General features: G+C 36.3%; 1 protein-coding gene across 7 annotated transcripts in view; it reads right to left on the bottom strand.

The window, feature by feature from the left end:
* The window catches only part of PKIB (cAMP-dependent protein kinase inhibitor beta), a 190,718-nt gene that overhangs the window by 128,315 nt on the left and 34,580 nt on the right, over window positions 1–27,823 (bottom strand). For all 7 annotated transcript variants that reach the window (XM_057311110.1, XM_044386294.3, XM_026504732.4 and 4 more), the window contains exon 3: window positions 8,275–8,356. The gene's annotated coding sequence lies outside the window, so the exon portion shown is untranslated. The remainder of the gene's footprint in view (window positions 1–8,274; window positions 8,357–27,823) is intronic.

Here is a 27,823-nt window from a genome sequence, read left to right on the forward strand (position 1 = left end):
TCTTTAATGGCCACATACTGTTCTCTTTGAAAACAGTACCATATTATTTTTGCCTGTTCTTCTATATATTAGGCCTTTGGATAATGTCTAAATTTTTAAGATTATATATATTGCTGAAGAAAAAGTGCTATAATAAAATAACTATCAGGTAAATAACTCTAAATGTTCAGCCCTACACCAAGTTGTTAATTACATTATTTAATTTAATCTTCATGATTTTCTATAAGATAGATATAACTATCCACATTTACAGTCGAGGAAATAGGTTCAGTGAGAAGAAAAAAATAACTTATGCTAAGTCACACAACCAGTAAGAAGTACAGGAGCTATTTGAACCAAAATTTTCTGATGCCCAGCTTCTCTCTGACCAGGAAAACCACAGCTTTGATTGGACCTTTAAGATTAAATCCAAGAAAACAAATTATTGAGGGAAAGGGACCAACATTTTAAAATACTGCGAGCACATTTGAGAATGTACGTATCTTCTAATCGGCATTAAGAGTAATTAAGTTTTAAACCTTTGCCATTTTTAGAGATGAATCTTTTAACTCTTATTTATTACCCTTTTCTTTGATTACTGGTTAACTAGTTTCTTATGACTTCCAGCCATTTTTGTCTCATGTTGGAGAATTCCATGTTCATATACTTTTGCTATTTTTCTATTAGGCCTTTGTGTTTTCCATATTGATTTGTATAACCTCTATATACTAAGGATATCATATTTTTCATATTTGTGGTAGTTTCCTAGTTCAGACAATTTTGTTTTAATTTTTTGGCATATAAAAATTTACTCATTTTTTGGTTCATTTTAGTAGACAAATTTTTAGAGCAGTTTCAGGTTCACAGCAAAATTGAGTAGAAGGTATAGAGATTTCCCATATTCCTCCTTCCCCCTAACATGCACAGCCTCCCCTGTTATCAACATTCACCACCACACTGGTACATATGTTATAAATGATGAGCCTATACTGACATATCATCATCACCCAAATACCATAGTTGATATTAGGGCTCTCTTGGTGATGTACATTCTAATGGTCTGGACAAATGCATAATGACATGTATCAACTATTATAGTATCTTAACATTTACATTTTTAAAAGTCAGTTCTATCAGACTTATATTTATTTGTCTTTTGTACTTTGTAAAAGTTTATTTAACTATTAGATGAACGTTACAAGTGTTAGGTGAATTTTCTTTACAAATATTTTGTTTTACTTTATATAGGTTACATAATCATTTTTATATTAACTTATTTTAGACATACAAAAAACACATGGAATGATATAAATACACAGAGCTACAATACAATTTAAAAAATATGGGGCACCTGGGTGGCTCAGTCGTTAAGCATCTGCCTTCGGCTCAGGTCATGATCCCAGGGTCCTGGGATCGAGCCCCGCATTGTGCTCCCCTCTCAGCGGGAAGCCTCCTTCTCCCTCTCCCACTCCCCCTGCTTGTGTTCCCTCTCTTGCTGTGTCTCTCTCTGTCAAATAAATAAAATCTTAAAAAAAAATAAAATAAAATAAAACAGAACATTACTGAGCTATGTAACCCTCCCAGTAACATTCTCTTTCCTTCTCTCTAGAGGTTTTTGCAATTTTGATTTTGGCTTTATCATTCCCAAGAATCTTTTCTCATATATTTTGTTACATATTTTATATCATTTTGCATTTATGCAATTTTTGCATATATGACATTGCATAAAATTGTTTTGTAAATGCTATTGTTTCACAAATACTACCTTACTTATGAATTCTCTAAAGGTTACTTCTTTGATTTAATAATATGTTTTCAGATTTACCTATGTTGATACAAATAATCAGTAACTGATTTCCTAGTAAGTTAGCCAATTTAAAAATTAAGTGAAGATAACTAATTCTAGTGTTTTATCTTGGGTCCTTCCAAAAGTAGACTCTTGAGATGAGGCTTCAAGTATAAGTAATTAATTTGTAAAATACAAAGAACCTTGGCAGAGTGAGGACACAAGACAGGGAAGAGAAGACAGAAAATTAAGAGTGTGTTATATAAATTAGTGCAGCCCCTATGGAAAACAGAATGGAGATTCCTCAATAAATTAAAAATAGAACTACCATATGATCCAGCAATCCCACTTCCTGATATATATCTGAAGGAAACGAAATCACTATCTCAAAGAAATATCTGCACTCCTGTGTTCATTGCAGCATTAATTACAATAGTCATAACATGGAAACAACCTAAGTGTCCAATGGTGAATGGATTAAAAAAATGTGATATATATATAATAAATATTATTCAGTCATAAAAATGAAGGAAAACCGGCCATCTGTGACAACATGGATGAACCTGGAGGGCATTATGCTAATTGAAGTAAGACAGACAGAGAAAGGCAAATAATGTATGATCTCATTTTTTTAAAGATTTTATTTATTTATTTATTTATTTGAGAGACAGAGCACAAGCAGGGGGAGCAGCAGAGGTTGACAGAGAAGCAGGTTCCCTGCTGGACAGGGAGCCCGATGCGGGGCTCAATCGCAGGACTCTGAGATCATGACCCGAGCCAAAGGCAGACTTAACTAACTAAGCCATCCAGGTGCCCCTGTATGATCTCATTTATATGTGCAATCTAAAGAAAAATGAACTCATAAAAACAGAGTTAAATTGGTGGTTGCCAGGGGCGAGAGGATGGAGGAAATGGGCAAAAGTGGTCAAAGGGTACAAATTTCCAGTTTTAAGATGAGTAAATTCTGGGAATCTAATGCACAGCATGTTGACTATAGTTAATATTGTCTTGTATACTTGAAAATTGCTAAAAGGGTAGATCTTAAAAGTTCTCACCATACACACAATAAAAGGTAACTATGTGAGGTGATAGATGTGTTAACTAATCTTTTGTGATAATCATTTTGCAATATATTCCTATATCAAATCATCATGCTATACACCTTAAACTTATATGTTCAAGTTATATGTCAATTATATCTTAATAAAAATGTGGAAATAAAACACTGTGTATGAAGCCAGCTGCCACCAGTGGGTGGGTGACTGGAGCATCATTCTGCAGATAATGGTATAAAACAATATGCCTCAAAGGATAGTTATTCATCAACTCCCATCAGTCATTATTTAAGGGCTGTTCCTGGGATATGTTAATTCCCCAGCATTTCTGACCTGCAGCACACTCTTGGACAGAAACCCAAGCAGAGGAACACAGATGTCACCCATTGGAAGTCACCTGAGTACACCAAAATGGTATAATCCAAGGCAGATAGGGAAGACGACTATAGCATCTACTATAGCCAGGGAAGGCAGAGTGAAACTTATATCTTTGTTTCTTGCTAGGAATGATGTAATTTGCCACAATTCTCTTAGAAAGACAGCTGACTATCTATATATCAAGAGCTTTAGAAAGTTGGTACTAAGGTCAACCCCATAAAAATAATATAATTACACACACACACATATATATATATATATATATATATATATACACACATATATATACACACACACATATATGTGTATATATATGTATATATATATTCATCACAGTGTTACTTATAATGTTAAGAAATAAGAAATAATTTAAATGTCCAACAATAAAAGACTGGAAAATTTATATGTCTAATGGATAAAATTTTGCCATTAAAGCTGAGAATTATGAAGATTATGTAGCTATATGAGAAAATGTTTTTGAGGGAGAAAGCAAGAAAAAGAAAGGCAAAATATGAGATGTAATATTTAAGAATGATAATAACATGATTGTGCTGGGGGTTGGGCTTATGTAGTTACATTATTTTTATGCTGAAAATAACATGTTTTTAAAGCGATATAAGTATTGCTATAAGAGATCATCCAAAAATATTTTAATATGTGCTTTCTATCTATAATTTCTGAGGTTCTATATATAATCTCATCTTGCCATCACAAAAATTTTATGAAATAATTAAATTTAGTATTAGTGTCCTTATTTTACAGATGAGGAAATTAAATCTCAGAAATGGCCAAATGGCTAGAAAGTGATGAAACTGTGATTAGACTATATTTCTTTTGACTCCTGGCCTTGTGCTCTCTATGACAGTGGTGCATATCTGTTATGCGCGCTTGCCCAGCATCCTTATATAGTGACTGGATTTCTTCTTTTATTTTTAAGAACCTCCTCATTTTCTCATCTTCAAGGGTGAGTAGTAAACCTAAGTCTGACTAGTGAGAGTCCACAGTAATTGGTGAAGAATTGGACACGTGACCCAAGTTAGACCAATCAAGGACAGCCCAGGACTTTTGATGGTTTTTTCCACCAACCTTGCTAAACTGCTAGAAAATGGAAAGCCTGGAGTCGCCCATGCTTTGTCAGCTCATGAGAGAGTCTGCCTGAGAATGGAGGAAAACAGCTAGAAATGGAGAGAGACCAATTTCTTATGCCATTGTTAAAGAACGCAGATATTCAGATCTGGCCATGCCTCAAGCCAAGGTCTACCCTTGGCCTTTTCAGATTTGTGAACCAATACATTCTTTTTTTTCCTTTTAATTATGATAATTAGATTGAGGGTTGCTGTCATTTTTCACCTAAAAGTATCCTGGCTAATATGGAGATCACTTGTAGTTACTGACAAATCTTAAAAATGTTGAGTTGGCCAAGCCAAGATAGGTTGCAAGGTAATGAATGTTCCCCTCATACTAGCTAGAATGTGGTCCAACTATACTATGCAGTAGCAAAGCAGATGGTTAAACTGTTACCGGTCACACCTTTGGACTCAGGTTCTGTGTCTACTGAGGTTAGAACTTGAGGAAACTTGGTAAAAACATGTCAGGATCCTGGAATATTATAGCCAATTTTCAATACTTTAATCTTGACTGTTTGAAAGCAAAAAAGGAAGAAAACACAGTCTTGTTCTATGGCTACATCTAACAATCCAAGACAGCTGAGATTCAAATACGCCCTGTGCTTTAAAAATTGAAAAAGCCAAATTCTTCACCCTAAGAAAAGGTTAGTGCATGGAAAGCCAAGGAGTCCAACAACAACACTGCAGATAAGATGAGGATGTAGGAGAAGCTACAATATGATTTCCCAGGCCCTTCCCAAGAACCTCAACTGCTACTTCCTGCCTGAAGAACATGTTAGGTAGGAGGTTTTCAAGTAGAAATGACAGAAACTCCAATCCAATGATCTTAATTAAAAAACAGTAGAGGGGCACCTGGGTGGCTCAGTCGTTAAGCATCTGCCTTCGGCTCGGGGCATGATCCCAGCGTTCTGGGATCGAGCCCCCATCGGGCTCCTCTGCTGAGAGCCTGCTTCTTCCTCTCCCACTCTCCCTGCTTGTGTTCCCTCTCTTGCTGGCTGTCTCTCTCTCTGTAAAAAAAAAAAAAAAAAAAAAAAAAACAACCAAAAAAAACAGTAGAAAGCACTTTCCCTGTCATACCAGCAAGAGATATGGAGAGGATTAGTTATGACTTCCAATATCAACCAATCGTTCTTTACCACTATAAACCTTTGAGCCAAGAGTTGGAAGGTGGGTAGAGCATTGAGGCCTACTGCTAAGAAACAGAAACTACAGTCTCAGATTTCTCTTGAAACTATGATTCAACATGATCTCAGTTTCCATTTACTAGTTACTAGTCTATAGCATAAACCAAATGCAAATTAACTGGATGCCTACCAATGTTTTAATGATGTTTTCCTTCCAGAAAAACTCCAAACCTGGCAAGAAAATGCTCATGAGTACTTAACCCCTAAGCATTCCCTCTACCATCAAAACTTCACCAACAGGAAGTGTATTGCTAGCATATAGTAGCCACCAAAAAGAGATATCAAATGTACCCACAAGAAGGTAACTGCCAAGTAAAATCCACCATGATGCAGATTCCTGCCCAAGGGACTCACTGTCCCTCCAGGGCAGTGAGAACTTACAATCCCTAATGAGTAGAATAACTGTTTATTTACTTTTTACCTCTTCCCATTTCCAAATGAGAATTTTATTAAATTTATCCTTTATTTACTCCACCATTTTCTATCACATTTGCTGTAGGAAGTTAAACAAATATATCATTAGTCATAGACTTTCAGACAATAAGAAGCTATATCTGAGACTGACAGGCATAAAGCAAAGACCCTGACCTAGAGGTAACAGGATAACCGTACGACATTCATTTTTACTCTTTAGACAGGAGGTTCCCCTGTAGTATTTGTTGTGCATAAAATAGTTGTTTTGTGTTACACAGGAGCAAAGTATGTATAAAAATAATTGTTGAAGTGTATGAATTAAAAGAAAGTGTATGTGTTTGCTGGAAAACTACATGTGCTATAATAGAGATGTATTGATTTTACCTATCAAGTATCCTTGGCAACAGAACCCCTTTTTCTTACAGACCCTTCTATTTTCAATGCATGATATTTGGATGAGCTGTCCCAGGTCTAGGAGTATACTCTGACCTTATCATTCACGATCAGAATCAATAATAACTTCTTAAGAGATGGCACATGACCCAAGGCAGATCAACCAAATTAGCCTGAAGATTTTTGCTAGCAGCGCCTGCGTGGCTCAGTCGGTTAAGCATCTGCCTTCAGCTCAAGTCATGATCCGAGGATAGAACCAGAGAGAGAGGGAGACTTTTGATAACATTGTGTGAGCACCTAAATTTAGCCATACCCAAAGCCCATATATACTACCTGCATTTCTCAGTTATTTGAGCCATTAAATTCCATCCTCTGCTTTGGTAAGTACTGAAATTTGGAAGTCCTAATAAACATAAATATATTTCTTGTCTTACCCTCCACTTCAATAATCAAACTTTTAATTCCTAAATCTTTCTGATATATAATATTTATTAAATTTCTCAAGAAAGAAAGCTTGCACAGAAAAACTTCCTAATCCCTTAAAATTCACTTACTCAGTTGTCTTAAGATTATGAAGGTTTGAAGAAAATCAAGAGCTTGGAGGATGTGTGGTTCAGTCACAGAAGTAGAGTCACTGTGAGTGCTGCAGGATAAGAGATATATTGTAGGGGGCGCCTGGGTGGCACAGCGGTTAAGCGTCTGCCTTCAGCTCAGGGCGTGGTCCCGGCGTTATCGTTATGGGATCGAGCCCCACATCAGGCTCCTCCACTATGAGTCTGCTTCTTCCTCTCCCACTCCCCCTGCTCGTGTTCCCTCTCTCGCTGGCTGTCTCTATCTCTGTCAAATAAATAAATAAAATCTTCAAAAAAAAAAAAAAAGAGATATATTGTAGGACGTAAACCTTACACAGTTGTGGGAAGAGCTAGGGAATTGACAATGCAGAAGGGAAAGTAGGAGGATCAGAGAAGGAGTCTCTAATGAGTCCTCCTGAAGCACTGGTATAGGTAAAAATGTCCATAACTTCAGGGAATTCTGAGAAGACCAGCACATCTAGCCACCAAAGTGGGACTATGGGGGGAGGGGGCGGGTAGGTCTATGAAAAGTTTCCATCAAAGTATAGCCACACATCTGGTGATAAGCTGGAACTGCTTTTTTTTTTTTTTTTAATATTTTTAAATTTATTTTAGAGAGAAAGAGAAAGGGCAGAGGGAAAGAGAATCCTGAAGCAGGTTCCCCTCTGAGCACAGAGCCTGACATGGGGCTTGATCCCAGAACCCCAAGATCATGATCTGAGCCAAAATCAAGAGTTGGCTGCTTAAGCAACTGAGCCACCCAGGCTCCCCTTGGAACTGCTCTTAATCACAAGGGCCGAGAGTTGGGAAGAAGAGCTCCTCTCTGTCACTTTATCTAACCACAAAGACCTCCAGAGAGTAAAGGCTGCTGTTTCACACTTGTGCCTTCCAAATCTGATGCAAGTTCTCTTTTGGTCAACTTTAACTTGCAATCTTTTTTTTTTTTTTTTTTTTAAGATTTTATTTATTTATTTGACAGAGATAGAGACAGCCAGTGAGAGAGGGAACACAGCAGGGGGAGTGGGAGAGGAGGAAGCAGGCTCATAGCAGAGGAGCCTGATGTGGGACTCGATCCCGCAACGCCGGGATCACGCCCTGAGCCGAAGGCAGACGCTTTAACCGCTGTGCCACCCAGGCGCCCCGACTTTAACTTGTAATCTTACAGGAGATAGGATTCTGGGAAATGTGGTTCTTAGCTTAACCAAGTTGACACAGCACAACCTAAAACAGTTCTCTCCTAGTCAACTTGTCATCAGTGCATACCTTTTTAACCATATTCCATCTAAAGCAAAAGAAAAACCATGCTTCTGCCTAACATCATGCAACTATCTTTTGCTTAACTGAAAACACATTATTCCTCCCCCCAAAGAAGAATATACAAAATACCATCTTGGAGTGATTTCTTCTCCACATTCGCTTTTTGATATGCTGTAACTAAAGACCGAGCCATCAGTTTAACCACTATCTTCTTTATATAGTTGGGAAATATGAAAAGGGAACAAGAAAGGAAAATGATCAGTTAGTATAGGTAAAAATAAGTTCATGTCAAAATAAAGAAGAAATACTCATAACTACAACACTCATTATTTCACCAACTGGTCCTATAATTATAGCTGATATTTATGACCTTCTTCACCAGCCATTCCATAATCCCTTTGCTCTCAGCAAGCCTCTAAGTTGGTGGTAGTTTCTTCGTAGTGAGATCATCAAAACTTTCATTTTGAAATAGTCTATACCTTTACCAGTCCTGCCTCTGTTGATTGGTTATAATTTTTCATTAAATTTTACCATAGGACATGAAAGTACTATGATGCACCTCAAAGAATCCCCCCCCATTCCAAATATCCTCCCCGTTCTCCTTTGTATAGGAGTAACCCAATTTCCTCTTCATAGTCGGGAACAATCACTCCAATAATATAATAACCCCCCTTCTTATCAATGGTAAGGTGGCATGAGGAGCCCACAGTGGCCAGTTAGTCTCAACAATCAGTTTAGTGAGACCCTTGCTATGTCCCCTAGGGGAATTGCCCCTCCCTTGGGAACTAAGGCCTCCAAACCAGCAAAAATAAGAGGAAAAATATTGATAGATAGACACTCCCATTTCTGCCCCCTTGGATCTTAGTTAAGGGGAAAACACTATCATATTATGGTCTTAGAGTCAGATAATACGGCTAATCTTGAAGACATCATTTCAGCCCCAAAAGGTGATACTGTCCAACTGGCACCACCGCTGACTTTTCACACAGTTCCATCAGGCCAGCTGCTTCAGGGTAATAGGTAACGTGATAAGTTCAGTGAATTCTATGAACATAAGCCCATTGCCACACTTCAGTGGTTGTAAAATAAGTTCATTAGTCAGGGGTAATGTGGTGTGGAATTCTATGATGTTAAATAAGGTATTCCGTAAGTCCAAGGGTGATGGTTTTGGCAGAATCTTGACAGATAGGGAAGGCAAATCCATATCCAGAGAAGTATCTATTCCGGTGAAAATAAAGCAGCATGATGGAAGAGTTCATTGCAATCATCCTGCCAGCAGATGGCTGGCAAGATGACCAGGGGAATGGTGCCATATTAGATTTTGTCTATTGGCAGGTTGGACAGTCAGCACTGGCTGTGGCCAGATCAGCCTTATGTTGCTAAGTCCATACAAAACCTCCATCCTTGTTTACATGGCCACTTTCTGTGCTTATTTGGTGAAGACAGCAGTAGCTGGGGATAGATTCTCACTGACAGCCACAGAATAGCAACTTTTCAAGTGATTATTAGAATCCTCCTTTGCTGATGTCACCCTTTTTGACCCTTAACATAGATCACAAATATCTCCATATGTGTAGACATAGTCAGAAGTCTATCTACATATCTCTTTCCTAGATTATCTTGTAACCAATTTTCTGACTGTGTTCCTTCCAAGTCTCTGGCTATTCTTCCAAACATTAAGCACTGCATATGAATCAGGGTAGATCCATGTCTCCGGCCTTCTCTTCTTCTAGGAAGAAACGAACAACCATATGCACTGCTCTGAGTGTTGCCCATTAGTGCTATTACTCAGTAGAGCTATAGTCCTGCAGCTCTGCTCCTTAGAGTCCTGCCAGCATATTGTGCAGAACCACATGTAAACCAAACCACAAATTTTGTTCGTCTTTAGTAGGTTAGTCATAGGGGGCTCCCTATCAGGCCATAGGTACAGGTTGAGATGGAGGAAGCAACGTAGACAGAAATAGGGGCCATGAGCATCTGTGACACTTGCTCTGCACTAACTTTTGCCTTCAAGACCTGCTTGATCCTGATCTTGTATATACTAGTTTCATTTGATGAAGTGCTGTCCAATATACATGCCTAATATTTTAGCTTGGTGCCAAATACCTGGTTCATGATAGACAGCTCAGATGATTTGGTGACTTAGAGGCCCAGGATCAAGCTTTTAGTTTGATCCTACTACTTACAACTTGCTCAGTAACAAGTCAGAAGCTGCTTTTCAAAAGGGGGAGAGTTCTCTGCAGAGAATGCAAAGCTTTGCTCCAAAATTATTAAAGCTCTGTGCTATGACTGACTTGGAGGGACTGCCGAAGTTTCCATTAGCATCCCAGTCCACCTCTGACCCTTCAAGAGCCATCAGATCTGCTCAGTATGGCAGCCCAGACCTGATACAGAGACTTCTCTTTCTCTGAAAGCTGGCAGCTTTTGGAAATACTTGGTAAATAAGTTGGAATAGCATATATGTTGTCTCCAAAAATCCAAAGAGCCCTAAAACGGGTTTGTCTCTTTCTTAGTGTTAAATGAGGTAGGTGAGGTAGCCTGACCTTCATCCTCAAAGGGATGTATCAACATGCTCCAGACCACCAGACCTCCAGATATTTCACAAAGGGGACAAGCCCCTGAATTTTCATGTGGTATTTCTATATTATACAAGGGCTTACATTTCCAAGGTGGTGAGTTTTCTCTTGTATGTTATGATAAGATTAGCCTTCTGAAAAGTATCATTTCTAATAAGGAAGAGCTAAGTGATAGTGAACAGGATCTTCAAACCAACCATAAGTAATGTTCTGAAAGAAAGCAGAACACTAAGATAAGAAATGAAACCAAAGGCTAAAATCCTAATGGCAATTTGGGGGGGGGGGAGCCTACAGAGTAGGAAACCACAAAATTAGGATATGAAATTATTCTTCTCCTACCATCAAAAAGAGAATGTCACATTCAAAAGGAATTCTGCAGGTCCTTATCTTCTTCTTTATATTTTGTCCTTGCTTTAAGCATTTGGTATCTCTTTTACTCTCAACCTAATGCTGAGTTCTATCAATTATCCCTGCCATAATCTATTAGTTTCCAATGCCTCCTTGCTGCCCATAAGATAAAAAGCAAAAACAAAACAAAACAAAACAAAAACTCATAGCCAAAGGCTCCTTCAAATATGACCCCATATATCCTTCCAACCTCAGCTGCCCACACAACCTATTCTCAAGCCATGCTGAATTCCTCACCTTTCCTAGAATACACTGCATGTTTTCACAACTACCAGCCTTTGCGTGTACTGGTCCCTCTCCTGGAAAGGACCTCCCTCTTCTTATCCTGGATTGCTCAATTCAACCCCAAGATTCAACTCAAATATCATTTCTTCTCTGATTTCCCTGATTCCCCCAAACAAGTGACTCAGTCTCTTCTCTGGGTTCCCCACAGCATTTGGATCATAATTGTCAGAGTGCTCACCACAAGAGATTGTTGTTTTTCTATCTATATATACATGTTTCAGTGAATAGAACAAAGAAGGAGCATAATAAACATTTGCTCAAGAAATGAATGGATGGATTTATTACCTTCTGGTTTGCCAAGATACTCCACTGTAGAGCCCCATCTATTCACCTGCAATTTGCTGTTGATTTTATTTTAAATCTTTAAAAGGAAAGCTATTTTTCCAAAACAGCTATGTAAGCAATTATCTAAAGTCATTAACAGAATGTTCCTTTGAAATAATTTATTTAGAGGTCATTTAGAAGTCTGGTATTCTATGTCTAATATGTTGATATTTTTGGTGGTCAACCGTTGCATGAATCTCTATATAAGAAAGAGAATTGACCAGTTAATTAAAAAGTTGATCTTTTTATAGTTTACTCTAAGTTACATACTTATCTCAGCCAGAATAGTGGACAGAGACCTTTATTAAAGTCCTTGTTTTCCAACATACTGTGTGACATTTGACAGATAATTCCTCTACTGCTGTTATCTTTCCACTGTAAAATGAAGATAATTCTTGCCCATCTTACAGATTTCTTGAAAATGACAGTTTACTGAATACAAACACTAGTCAAATGCAAGCATTATGAGTATTTTTTGTGCCTAATAAACATATCGGTACATTTAGTGAGTACTAATGATTTGTGTACTCTATGATTTATTTAATATTAAATCTCTTGGTAGATAGAGATCTACCTGCACAATGTCTGAGCAAAACAGAAGCCTAATTAACATATATTTAAATATCTGCATTTCAAAGAAAATCATTGAGACAGTACCTGGAAAATTCAGAAGTATTTGCTTCATAGTTGGAGTTAATATTTTTTCTGTCACTATTGTGGCTAATATCTTACTTTCACCAGAAAGAAACAAGTAATTTGTAGTCATACTAATCTAGTGTAGTAGTCCTTGTGTCTAGTTCAAATTCCAGCCCAGCTAAATCCCAACACAGTGGTATAGAGTTTTAAATTGGTAAATTTAAGGAATCTATGGAATGCTAACTTCTGAATTTTTTTTGAGAACTACAGATTCTCAGTCACTCCTGCTGACCGATAAATGTAAATGTCCACCGGAATACTGAAATACACTGATAATTTGTTTTACCTAAATTAGAAGTGTTACTTTGCTCCAACTAAATTAGAAACACCTGTGTCACTTTGCTCTAGTCTTGTGAGTTGTGAAAAGCACGAAGCTCAAGCTGGTCTGCCAGCTGCTTTGAAAATAGTGGGGTGCCTGGATGGCTCAGTCAGTTAAGCATCTGACTCTTGATTTTGGCTAATGGTCTCAGGGTCATGAGATTGAGCTCCGTGTTGGGGCTCCTCGCTGGGCGTGGAAACTGCTTAAGATTCTCTCTCTCCCCCTCTCTCTGCCACTTCCCCCACCCCTTCTCTAAATAAAATCAACAAACAAAAAAATGAAATAGCAGGTTAGTCCTGTGCTGCAGAAGCCGCCCATGCTGCAGGAGCCAGACAAAAGGAACACACTGGAACTAGGAAGGAAAGCCCCTTTCTTCTTAAATGTCTTTCCAGCACCCTCTAGTGACAAAGCTAAAGTTGTGCTACCTGCAAAGACAATGCTTCATCGGCCCATCTCCATTTTCACAGAGCAGGTGAAAAGGATGAATTTAGAGTGAGAGAAAGCAGTGGAGACAGGACAGAACCGACATGATTTGGTATCAAGAATGCACAAAAGGCTTAGCAACTGGTGGCACCTCCAGAACTGGCAGGGAAGGCAGAGGCTAAAAATGGAGGATTGCTGGAACACTGTTGAAGTAGTCAGATCTGCAGATTCCTTCCATCACCTTCTGCAGCAGGCTGAATGTCTTCCTTCAACCCAGTGGGAAGACCAGAGTTTTATTCTTTGAAGACAAACAGAAGGTCTCTGAGCTGGGACATGCCAGGCACAGTGTGAAAATTAGGTGAAAAAGTGAATGCAGACATACTGAGTGCTGAATGTTGAGACCACAGTGTTTTCCTTCCTGGCTTCCAGAAGCTGGCTCGGTGTTGACAACCTTTAGTTCCCCACCCTTAAAATGAGAAGATAAGACTAATAGGACATCCGAGGAAGCCTCTATCATGATGGATAGAGACAAAAACAATAATTGAAACAAAGACCTTAAAAGGAGAAGAAAGCAAAAAAAAGGGGGGGGGGGAGAAGAAAGCTCAAATATTCTTGAATAAGTCAGAAAACATTGCAAGATTTTCTTGCAATAAAAAGAACATTTGGGAAACAACATGATAAAAAGTAGGGTGGCAGAAAAGAAAAACCCAATAGTAGTGATAAAAGATTATGCCAAGGAAGTGTCCCAGAAATTAGAGTACAAAGATAAAGAGATGGGAAATGACAGAAAGATGGGAAAATAAAAGATGGTTCAGGAGGCAAAATATTTGCATCATGGATGTTTCAAAAAGGGAAATCAGGTAAACAGTAGCCAGGGAATCACCAATAAAATAATTTAAGAAATTTTCTCAGCACTAACAGATATGAGTTCCCAGATTAAAAGGGCCCACTAAGTGATAGGAAAAAAAAAAAAAAAAAGGATGAAAAATAGATCCAACTAAGGCCCATAAATGGAATTTCAGGATAACAAGGTAAGTTTCAAGAGAGAAAAAAAGAACTACAATATGCCATGCAAAAATGAGGAATAATACTGTCCTCTAAAAAGGGAATGGAGCAGCACTTTCAAAATTAAGAAGAAATAACCATTTCAGTATAGAAAGTGATGTCCAGCCTTCTAGTGTTATGTTAAAATAAAGATATTTTCATGTCTGCAAATTCTTAAAATTGTATTTCCCATGCCATGCAGCCTTTCTCAGGAAATAACTGGAAGATGTACTCTAATAAAACGAGGGAGTAAAAAAGAAAGACAAAAAGAAGAGATCAAGAAAACAGGACATTTGGCGCTCCTGGGTGGCTCAGTCAGTTAAGCCCCTGCCTTCAGCTCAGGTCATGATCCCGCGGTCCTTGGATTGAGCCCCACATCGGGCTCCCTGCTCACAGGGAACCTGCTTCTCCCTTTCCTCCCTGTTCATACTCTCTCTCTCTCTCTCTCTTGCTATCTCTCTCTCTCAAGTAAATAAATAAAATCTTTAAAGAAAGAAAGAAAACAGAAGAAACTCAAGGGAATTCTCAGCATGGCAAGGAAGAGAAACTCCTGGACAAGTGCTTTACAGTATCCCTAAAAAGCATGAAGGTCTTCAGATGGATGACTCCATAAACAAATTATTGGAACTAATGGATTACCTAAGAATGATCTTGGGGAAATGGCATGAAAAGGTTATTGTGAAAAGTTAACAGAAGTTTAAATGAAGTCAAGCTAATGAAAAAATCAAGGCTACTATTTTCAAGAAAAATAAAAGCATAAAAGGAAATGTAACTTCAGTAAATTCCTAAAATGCTCAACTATAAATATTGACACAGTCATAATAATGTCAGCAATTAATTAAATCTAAACAAAACTTTTAATGTAACTTTATTGTGAGAAGTGGGGATGGAAAGCAGAGGAGATGAAAGTGTCAGGGAGGATTAATTGTTTTCTTCCCTTCAACATCCTTCTAGCTGGACTAACAATCAATTTGACATAAGACAGATTAACAGGAGAGAATCAAATTCAGTTTTGTATGTACGGGAAATCCACACAGACATGAAATTCCAAACACAGTCAAGCAAAATGAGGTACGTATGTCATCTGAACTAAGGAGAATGGGGTAAGGGTTTGGGACTTCAAAGGGAAGGAATGCAATTCATAGGGCAATAAGAAGAAGAGTAGATACTTGGTAATTAGATTTTTGTCCTACCATACAGATGGGTCACTCAGATAAAATTTATCTCTGATAATAACCCCTATTCTGGAAAAGACTCTCAATTTAGATTCTCCCATACGGTTAGGGGAGAAACAAAAGTTTCTCTTGAACCCTCACGGTCTAGATTGTCTTCAACTCAAAACAGTCCACAGGCCAAAGTGGCATATTTTGGGGCGGCCAGGCCTTGGCCTCCTACAGAAGTTTCAAGGAGCTAAATCCTCAACAACCACATCAGAAATTCAATAGATAACATCTAAAATTGAATAATCAAAATATAAGAGTATAGGCATATTATTTAAAAATATAGATCTGTATGAAGATGGAATATCTAAAGGAGCAAAAAGGTAAAAAACGATTGCCTCCAGGGAAAGGAATCCGAGAAGAATTTGACAGAAAATTATAATATTTTGTTACATATATTTGACTTACAAACTGTGTATTTATTACTTTTTCAAAAATGACATTAGCCTAAAAAGGAAAAAAGAATATATTAGTTAAAAATGTTTTCATATTCACACTCACCGAACAAATGTGTGCTAAGAATTTACTGTGTGCCCAGGTCAATGTTCTACACTGGGGATGAAACTAGAATAAGACAGAGTCCCTAACCTCAAGGAGCTGACAAGTTGAGACAGGCTAGAAGGGTGGTGAGAGAACCATGGAACAAAGAAATTAGAGGACTTTGCCACCAGTGCTAATTGTAGGATATGAACTATAGCATGGAGAATTTAATTATCTAGAGAAATATGAAAAAAAATTCTTGAAAATAAATATTTTCCACTTAAAACAGATTATTGTATCATCTCATTAATAATAATAATAGCTGCTTTTTTTCTTTTTTACTGCCTCATATGTATGAGATACTCATACTAGGTCTTTTACCTACACCTTTTGACTTGATCCTAATTCTAACAGGGCAAATCTTATTAGCCTCATTTTACAGATGAGCTGAATCATAGTAGCTTTAAGAATAGAAGAGATTCACATCTGTGGTGATGGCCGACACATGATTCAGACTCAAAGGGAGGGAATGAACTAAATTATCTTCTTGGCTTACTTCAAGTACCGTAATTTTACAGTGTATTTCTTTCTTTGGATTGTAGTTGAGAAAGTGGAAAGTCACTGCTGTAGGTTATCAGAAGCTCACAATAGTATTGAAATGGACCTGTGTGCTAGAATGTGGAAATGTCTTTGTCATGCAAATCATTCCTTGAAAATTCAATGTTAACTATTTATATATATATATATAGTTACCTAAGTTTTTTTCTTTTTAAGTAAATTTCTTAAAATTTCCATGTGAATGAATTCAAAGTACAAAATATGCTTAAGTGCTCTCTTTTTGTAACTCTCAAAATGCTAATATTGTTAATTGTACTCTAATATATTCTGAATAATATAATTTAAACTTTAGCTATTTAACTCCATTTTTCTGCCAATTTAGTTATTGTGCACTTGCCATATTTGTCTCTCTTTATAACCAAAAATAAAAGATGAAAACTGAATAATAAAATGCTTCATTCTATTTTGTATTCATTCTGCCATTCTATTATTGAAACACTTTGAATAATATCTACAGATGACCCATATAACTATCACAATACTGTATTCTAAATTTAAATGAAATGATAATATTTGATGTCTTTTCCTATTATTCTCAATGTATGCTTTCTATCATGATGTCAGATGACCATTCTAAAAAGAGTAGGATGAAATTTCGTATTTGCTAAGAGATTTCTTTGTTTATGTTTCAGAAATGCTCGGTAACTCAAGAGTTCAGCTATTGAAAGTCTATATATCATTGAGCAAACTATAGAAGCTTTTAAAATCCTTCTCATAAGTCTCATAAAAGGTTATTTTCATATTTAAAATGCACTGTGGATTTCTTTTTTGACCAGAAAATGAGTTGAGAGTTATCTGTAAGCCACTGTAATTCCCAGGGGTGTTTTCAATTAATTAGAGTCATGTCAAAACAGGTCTGTTGAAATTAAATTACCTTTGTTCTCCCTTTACAACACATTTCCAAATCCAGGAGGAAAGAGATTCAATAAACTACCAGAAATCAGGTTCTTATTCTCTGAAATATGAATGGTAAATAAAATGTTCTAAAGTTACACAGAGATTTATTTTATGGATTTGGCTTCATTATTCACTGATCTAAAGCTGACCTGTATGAATTAAATAATAAATAAAAAGTGACACCAGGCAGTAGTCATAATCCCTTCTGTCCCTTCCTCTGTGTGGTGCTTATTCTGAGCCCTTGTTAACACATGCCACGTTCTACCTCACTTTGTGTTGTGTGTGTCTTATCCCCCTACTACAATATAGTGTTAAAAAAGCCACCTTTTTAAATTTAACTTCTTATCCCCACTGTACCTAGCTCTGATTTTGTACAAATTCAGCACTCAATACATTATTTTTATTAGTGCTTTTAAAAAAATACGATTAAAGAGTATTTGAAGAATACAATAAAGCAAAAAAAAAAGAAAAAGAAAAAAAGAAATCAAATGAACAGTTTCTTCCTCTAAATATACAGAGATAATGTTTTAAAATATTCCTCCCCTTACTTTTTTCCTGTTTGTGGCCATTTTTATATAGTTATAAGCATGATATCCACTTAATTTGTACATAAAGTTAATGAAGATGAACAATCTCCGTGTTATTTTAAAATCATATAACAGTTCAATAGCTACATAATATTTAACCTAGAGGTATTAAAACATAAAATTATTCCACATTCTTTTGTTGTGAGACATAAAGGTTGTTGCAAACTAAGCTGAGTCTCTAAACCCCCGGTGTTTCTGAAATGCATCATTTTGCAGATGGAAGTGTGGCCAGTGATCTGGGGATAAGATCGCATCTTAAAGTGTAGGTTTTAGGATGAATTGCATCCAACTAAGGGATCCTTGTGTTAGCCACAGCCCTGAAGTATGACATACTGGGGTCATCAGACATTATTGACAATTTTGTCCCCCTACTTTTCTGCCTTGGCCACTCAAAAAACTGACCTTCTCAAGAAAACTGTTTGCAGCTTCCAGCAGTTGAGGACCTTGTTTCTAGTGGACAGTAAACTACCCCATATTTATAACCCTAATTAGAATGCTTCCATTAGGGGCACCTGGGTGGCTCAGTCGGTTAGGCATCTGCCTTTGGCTCAGGTCATGATCCCAGGGTATTGGTATCCAGCCCTACATCAGGCTCCCTGCTCAGTGGGGAGTCTGCTTCTCCCTCTCCCTCTGCCCCACCCCACCACTCATGCTCTGTCTCTCTCTATCTCAAATAAATCAATAAAATCTTCAAACAAAAACAAAAACAAAAAGAATGCTTCCATTAAAGAGAAATGAGCCTTTAATCTGAGAAGACTCCTGTTCCTGGGACTTTACCACACATTAACAAAACCTCTTGACTCTATTCATGGACCCCCAGGGCAATCTCTCTGGGCTCTCTCTCTTACCCACATACTTAATCCCAATAACAACTCTGTTGTCCCAGATGCCAGTCTCTGCTCTATACCTATATTCACCTCTCTGTTTGGCCTTTTAAAGCTGATGGTCCACTCAGATTTTTTTTTTTTTTTAATTTAGGAAAGAGTGGGAAACCTCCACCAAGTTCTACTATGGATCCTCCCTTTTCTGGCACACTCCATTCTTACCAGGCCCAGATCTCAAAAACCCCTTCCAGATTAAAGCCCTGCACCACCTTCTTATTCAAGGAAAAAAATCAGTATCTGATTTTTTGAAAGATTATTTTCACATTTCAAATGTTTGTTGGTTTTACTTAATATGCTATGTTCAGACCTGAATATTTGGCCTGAATATTTTTAAGGTTTATAAAAATTTATTGATATATTTTCTTTAGAGCCAAGGTTAGTTAAGAACTTTTCTCAAAATGACACCACTAATGAGGGGTAGAGCAAGGGCTTAAATCTCCTTGTGTTTTAATTCCCAAGCCTATGTGCTTAACCTTTCACCAGTTTACCTTTCCTATGACCACAGAGTCCAACTATCTTGAAAAGAACAACAGGTAGCAGTTAAAAACAGAACTAATAAGAGTATAAAGGAGGAAGAAGGCATCATCTTGCAAGATTTATGGACTTCTTAACCACACAAACTATGGTTGGCATACAGGCCATTACTGGATAAATGAACAAGACTAAGCAGTATAAAACCACAGGGTCAAAATCTGAGTTGTCATTTTAATAATTAACCACATAATGGACCCAACATGTCACCCTTTGCTAACAAAGAACTAATATAGAACAAAAGCAAATATTGTTGGAATAAATAGTGACTATATAAAAGGAACCCATAATTGAATATTTTTTAGAGGAGAAAGAAAATAGAGATAGCCAATGATTTACAAAGAATATTTAAAAACCTAAATTCTAAATTGGGTACTTATAATCAAACTGCTTAGAGAGTTAGTGTCTGATGAGTGAAACTCTCACCCAGATTATAAAGTCCCTGAAAATAAAAATTAAATAAAATTTCAGTTTACAAAGACCAAACGGTTTTGCAGACACAGATTAACTAAAAACAGATTTCCATGACAAGATTAAACAAAACAAAAATTCCAAACCATGTATTGAGAAAAAAAGAAGGAAACAAAAGGAGACACAAACAAACTGAGGTCTGACTGAGCCTTTCAAATTTAGAGGGAAAAAGAAACTTGTTTATAGTATTCTATAACTAACCTCTGAAGTCAAAGATCAGCTATTCTCACTAAGAGAAAAGTTGACCATTATGAATGTATTACAACAACTATGAGAATTCTGAAGGAGGTAACATGTGTGCTGAGGGAGGGGATTATCACTAATCTGGAGAAAATATGAATGAAAGTACACTGGACCTCTTTTTTTTTTTTTTTTTTTGGCCTTCCTTTCTATTAATCCCATATATGTAGAAATAATATTGGTATTTCTAGTTGCCAGCTATCTTCTCTGAATCTTTTCCTTAATTTAAAAATGGCTATAATAATCACAAGCAAAGTTGCTGTGGTGATTAGCAGTGATCTGTATAGAGAGATATATTTAAAAACCTGGGCATAGATTAGATTATCAGTGAATTTATTGTTGTTATAATTAACAGAAAAGAATTAGATTCTTTGAAAAGAAGAAATCAGATCACCAGTGAAATTCATATACAATGGTTCTATTATCAGTATTATTGTTGATGTAACAGAAAAGAATTAGATTAGCACATAGGTGAAATTCATATATATATATATATATATATATATATATATAGGGAGTTGGAAGAGTGAGAAGGTGAATGGGCAAAAGATTGCAAAACACAAGATATGACAAGAATAAGAGAAGGATAGAGAAGATGGTAGATAGAGGAGACAAGAATTGGGAAGCCCAGTCCACATGAATAAAGATATAGAGAAGGTAAGAGGTAAGCGTTAGAAGGTTTGAGGGTCATACAATATGACTGACATAGATTTCAAGTTATACCAATTGAGAAACAGTAAGAGGAAGAGGTGGTAGACGTATGAGAAAGGAATTAGGAGTCAGACATTATCTTAATATGATTAGGTAATGTTTCCCTGAGTTGGTTTTTGGTTGTAAATTGTTCTTGTTACTTGAGTAATCAAATTCAAAATAAGCACACCTTAAAATATAGTTGTTGTTCGTCCAAGGATTTTAAAACACAGGCATGAAAATTCTACAAGTAAAACAGTACACGAAGTCTCTTATGCTCTGAAAATTAAAATACATGTAATGTGAAAGAATAGAGAAAACTATTTTTGTTCCTTTAGTTATTTTATACACACTATTTAGATCAAAATCAGTCTTGATGGTGGAAATTTAAAAATTAAAGAATTTCTACTTCTAACTATAATAGAGAAATTGATACTGGACTTGCCTTCCTACAATAAACAAATAGAAAACAGAGTAAAATATATGAAACAATGGTCTTCAGACATTGGCCAACAAGAAGTATAAGACTATAATCCCTTAAAGGAAGACAACTGAGATTAGCTTTACAACATCCTTGCTATCTCCGTAGAGGCCTTTTCTAGACCACAGGTTGGGAAGAAGAATCCACAAATAGCATGATGATTTTTTCTGGTTATGAAGACAGAGATTGGAATTTGGATTGACTAAGGCAGCTGTGCTGAATAATAGAAATCTGACCAAAATTTTCTCTCCAAAGTTTAATTTGGCCAAAATCATGTGGTCTCCATATAACTAACCTTCCTATAGAACCATAAGTAATATTGTATTCACTTTGTTGATCTGAAAGGGAAAGAGAAAAAAGTGGTAGATTCAATACAACCACTATTAAAATCCCAATGGATATTTTTGAAGAAATAGAAAGATTTATTCCAAAATTCAAATAGAATCTCAAAAAACCCTTTAGAGCCTAAACAATTCTGAAAAAGAACAACACAGGACTCAAACATCCTTATTTCAAAACTTACTACAAAGCTACAATAATCAAAACAGTGTGGTATTGGTATACAGACATACTGAGAGGCCAATGAAACAGAATAAAGAACTAAGAAGTAAGCCCTAGCATATATGGTCAAATTATCTTTGACAAGGATGTCACTGGGTAAAGGATAGTCTTTTCAACAAATGGTACTGGGAAAGCTGGATATCCACATGCCAAAAAATGAAGTTGTACCCTTACTTACTCTATATACAAAAATTAAGTCAAAATGGATCAAAGACCTAAAAGTAAGGGACGCCTGGCTGGTTCAGTCAGTAGAGCATGCAACTCTTGATCTCAGGGCTGTGAGTTCAAGCCCCACGTTGGGTGTTGAGATTACTTAAAAATAAAATCTTTAGTTATATATGAGTGATGATTCACTAAAGTCTACTCCTGAAACCAATATTACACTATATGTTAACTAACTAGAATTTAAATAAAAACTTTTAAAAATAAAATAAAATCTTAAAAAAAAAGACTGAAGAATAAGTGCTAAAACCATAAAAGTCTTAGAAGAAAATATAGGAGAAAAACTTCATGACATTGGATTTGGTGATGATTTATTTGATGTGACACCAAAAGCATAGGGACAAAAGTAAACATGGGACTACATCAAATTTAAAAACTGTGCAAAGACCAATATCAAGAGAATAAAAAGGTAACCCATGAAACAGGAGAAAATATCTGCAAATCATTTATCTGATAAGGAGTTTATATCTAGAATATATAAGGAACTCCCCAAACCCAACAACAATAAAAAACAAACAAGGGATGCCTGTGTTGTGGCACAGTCAGTTAAGCCTCAGACACTTGGTTTCAGCTCAGGTTGTGATCTCAGGGTTGTGAGATAGAGCCCCGAGTTGGGCTCCACACTCAGCGTAGAGCCTGCTTGGGATTTTCTCTCTCCCTCTCCCTCTGCCCCTCCCTGCCCTTGCATGTATGTGCAAGCTCTGTCTCTCTTTATACACATATTTTTTTAAATGGGCATAGGACATGAATAGATAGTTTCCAAATAAGATATATAAATGCCCAATAAACACATGAAAAGATGCTAAACATCACTAATTATTAGGGAAATTCAAATCAAAAGTACAATGAGAGATATCTCATGTGCATTAAGATGGCTACTATTAAAACAAAAAACAAAACCAAGAATAACAAGTGTTGGTAAGGATGTAGAGAACTTGGGATCTTTGTACACTGTTGGTAGGATTGTGAAATGGTGCAACCACTATGGAAACCAGTATAGAGTTTCCTCAAAAAATTAAAAGTAAAACTACAATCTGATCCAGCAATCCCACCTCCAAACAAACTAAAAATAGGGTCTCAAAGAGATATTTCCACACTCATGTTCAAAGCAGCACTATTCATAATAGCTTACAGGTGGAAGCAATACAAATGTCCATCAATGGATAAGTGGGGAGAAAATGTGGCATATACATGCAGTGGAATGTTATTCAGCCTAAAAAGGGAAGAAAATTGTGTCCTTTGGTACAGCGTGGGATGAACCTTGAAGATATTATGCTAAGTGAAATAAGCCGGTCACAAAAAGAAAAATCCTGTATGATTCCATTTATATGAGGTACCTACATTATAAAAATTCATAGAAACAGAAAGTAGAATGGTCATTACTGGGGCTGGAAGGAAGAGGAAAAGGGGAGTTGTTTTTTAATGGGCATAAAATTTCAAGTTTGCAAGATGAAAAAGTTCTGGAGATCTGATCTACAACATAAATGTACTTACCACTACTGAACTGTACATTTAAAAACTATTAAGATGATAAATTTACACTGTGTATTTTTACCACAATAAAAAATTATGTATTCCTACCCTATACAGTAATGTGTATACCTCCAATAATGCTTCCTTGAAGGTAAAAGATGATGGTAAAAAAAACTGAGTCCTGTGTCTGAGGACAGAGATAAATTTTATTTCAGATTCAAACAAGGAAGAGAGAAGAAACTTGTGATTATAGTGCATCAACTTTCTAACAAAGAATTAACTGTTGAAAGATGTTTTGAAACTGAATATGGAATTCATGGGAAAGAACTCTGATGGGAGACCTTACGTTATTATTATCCACTTGTGAAAATCTACGCAACAACACCGTTGATATTTAATGAAGAAATCCTTAAAGATAAATGCATGACAGTAGATAGTAGCCATGGCAGCAATAGGTCCTGTGTGCTTCCTGCTGTGGAAATAAGCATGTTCAGTTTCAGCAGAAAGATTCTGACACCTTCCTCATGAACTCAGATCAGTTTGAAGAAAAAGGCCAGATTATGCTGAGGAAGCAACAAAGGAAGTGGTGTATTTACAAAGTCTGAGAAGAAACAATCACTTCTACAAGAGAAGGAGTCTAGCATCAATGCAGAAGGAAAAAGTGGATGAAAAAAACATTAGATATCATTAGATAATTTTTCTAATGAAAATTAGCTGTTTTGTCCTATGAGTTATAAAGTATTTAAGAATACTTTATAAAATAAAAGTATCATTTGAAAATCTTTTATTCTCTGTAAGTGACAACTGTTAATGCTTACTGATGAGCTCAAAGAGATCAGGAATCAAAAACTAAATATAAAAGACATTTTTTATATTTTATTGTTTGGCTTTCAAAATAAGCTGTTATGCCTGCAACAAATAGTTCAAATCCAGAGGTTTATCACAAAATGATAATTCTGTGAATGTAAAACAATTTAGCATTGAGTATTAGGGTTGAATTTTTGATGAGTTACTTAACCTCCATTTAAGGTCTTTACTTTTTCTTCACAAAGACGAATGTAAATTTATAACAAACTACATTAATACCAATTATAAGATTAAAATACTTTTACAGTTGGATTATCTCTATAAGCATACCATGAGAGAAGGAATTGTTAACAAACCTTACCATTTACTCTTGCAAAGACCTCAGTCACAGATGCGTAGAATAAATGTGATACAAAGCCTGAATAAAACTACTCTCTAAAGCAGGATTTCTTATCTTGGTGTCCACAGAAAGAAGATTGGTAAGGGCCCTGAAACTGTCTTAAGTCCGTTAAATATAATAAACACTTACATTGTATCTTTAAACATCCATACGTACGCCAGCTTTGTAAACTTGACTCTTCATTTTATTGTTCTGCTGCATTTTGCTAAAAGTAGCTTGTTTTTCCAAGTGTGTCTTAAATATTTTTATGGGCTCCTTAAGGTTTAATGGAACTTTATCAGTGGATTTCTTTGAGGCTTTAGTTTGCTATAATGCCAGGAACCCGTGGTACTAGTAGTCCAGGACCATTTTCACATAAATTAGTGGCCTGGGTTTTCCCCAAGCATTTGGGATATATGATTCCCACCCCAAAGTAGATGGAAGACTTGTTGAGAATTCTCAAGGGAAGAATGTTTTTCCTTTTACTTAAGGCTAAGACCAAGAAAGGCAAGCATCCTTATTACCCCTATCTCCTGGATAAGATAGTTCATCCCCTTAACACGTTCCCTTTGGGATACCTGGATTGGCCTCTGTGTTTCACTTCAATCTCTCAAATTACAAGTAAGCCCAGTGTGCCTGACTTTAATAATCTACCCATTAAAATAAAATCTAAACTGCTAGGGAGCAACACATGGTCTCAGTACAAATGCTGACTCTAACACTGACCTTGAGAGAGACTCATGTCTTACTGTTTCTAGTCTTTGAGGATTCCAACTTTCCCTACTTACACATTTTATTTTTAAAACATTTTATCCAGCAGTTTAATTGTCTTTTTACTTTCACTCCAGCATCCAGGTGGAAGGAGAATACCACCTCTGTGATTTGTTTTTCTCAATGTACAGAGTTAAGAGCTGGTGAAACCACACATTGCAAATGCTTCTGCTCTTACAGGTATATCATCACTTTTGCTCACATTTCACTGGCCAGAATGTCCTATGGCTAAGCCGAGTCTCAATGCTGTGGAAAGGTATATTCTTTCCAAGGAAAGCACTATGAGTACATGGCAGCTGATAGAGGTGTCTTATTCCCTTAGAGGGTGGGAGAGAATGAATAACTGGAAATAATAATACAATCTGCCACAACAGAGATCACAGGTGGAAGAGTGAATGTGGGGAGTGAGATGATGTGTTCACATGAGACATGTCATGCTTGAAATATCTGTGAGATATTCAAGCACAGATGCTGAGCAAGCAATGCAATATATAGGTCAGAGTTGAGGGGAAAAATCTGAATGGGCAATATATAGTTTAGAATCATTTATACTAAAAATGGTAGTGCAATCTTACGGAAGTAAATGAAAATTTTCAGAGATAAGAGAGTAGACCTGCTATTTGCACATTAACATTTACTTTCTTCCAATTTTCCTTAAAACATGAAGCTCTCTTGGTCTTTCATTTTTCAACTTTTTAAGGAAACACAGACATCAAGAAATGTGTCTCTATTGTAAGAAAAATAACAGTCCATGTGTGATTAGCAACAAAAGCAGCTTAGACTTAGTGTATTAAGAATATCAAAGACAGTGGTTGGTGGAAGAGCTAGTGCATGTTTTGTTCAAATGGGCAGCCAGCACACAGCTCCAGCTAACTATCACCAGGTGGAAATACTAGTTTAGGTTGTCCAGACAGTCCAGTTTTCCAGGAAAATCTGAAAACAGATTTCATGTGTAATTCCCCAATTTTTAAATTGGATACATTTATTTCAAAATATTTCAAAGGTCAAATTATTACTGTTATTATTACTATTATTTTTATTAAGCTTTTTCTTTTAATTTCAGTATAGTTAATATACAGTGTTATATTAATTTCAGGTGTACAATATAGATCTAGATTTATTCAGTGCTATTCTATACATTATTCAGTGCTCATGTAAAGTGTACTCATTAATCCCTGTCACCTCTTTCACCCATTCTGGTAACCATTAGTTTGTTCTCTAGAGCTAAGAGTGTATTTCTTGATTTGTCGCTCTTTTTCTTTGTTCGTTTGATTTCTGAAATTCCACACATAAGGGAAATCATATGGTATTTGTCTTTCTCTAACTTATTTTGCTTAGCATTATATTCTCTTAGCTCCATCCATGTTGCTACCAACGGCAAATTTTCATTTTTTACGTCTGAATAATATTCCATTGCATATATACCACATGTTCTTTATCCTTCATCTATTAATGGACACTTGGGCTACTTCCATAATTTGGTTATGTAAATAATGCTGGGAAAACAGAGGTACACTTTGAATTAGTGTTTTTGTATTTTGGGGTAAATACCTAGTAGTGTGATTACTCGGTCATAGGATAGTTCTATTTTTAACTTTTTAAGGAACACCCACACTATTTTCCACAGTGGCTGCACCAGTTTGCATTCCCATCAACAGTGCAAGAGGGTTGCTTTTTCTCCACATCCTTGCCAACATCTGTTGTTTCTTGCATTGTTGATTTTAGCCATTCTGACAGGTGTGAGGTGATATTTCATTGTGGTTTTGATTTGAATTTCCCTGATGATGAGTGATGTTGAACGTCTTTTCAGGTGTCTCTTGGCCAGCTATGTCTTCTTTGGAGAAATGTCTATTCATATCTTCTGTCCACTTTTTAACTGGATTATTTGTTTTTTGGGTGTTGAGTTGTATAAGTTCTTTATATATTTGGATACTAACCCTTTATCAGATATGTCATTTACAAGTATCTTCTCACATTTAGTAAGCTGTCTTCCAGTTTCATTCCTTCCTTTGTTGTGCAGAAGCTTTCTATTATGATTAACTACCTGTAGGCAGATTTGGCCTATGGAGTCACTAGTTTCTAATCTCTGATAGAGAGTGACAAGAGGACAAAAAGAGAAACTTGAGAACACTTACGGAATGAACAGAAAAAGAAAATTCCACCAAGAAGATAGGAGGACTGGGGAGTAACTTTTCCCAGAGGAAAAGAATATTTCAAGAAGACTCTAATCTGATTATTTTAAGGCATTCCTTTTTCTCAAAATACACAAAATAATATATTACTTGAAGTAA

The sequence above is a fragment of the Ursus arctos genome, unplaced genomic scaffold (assembly GCF_023065955.2).
Source record: "Ursus arctos isolate Adak ecotype North America unplaced genomic scaffold, UrsArc2.0 scaffold_13, whole genome shotgun sequence".
Classification (NCBI taxonomy): domain Eukaryota; kingdom Metazoa; phylum Chordata; class Mammalia; order Carnivora; family Ursidae; genus Ursus; species Ursus arctos.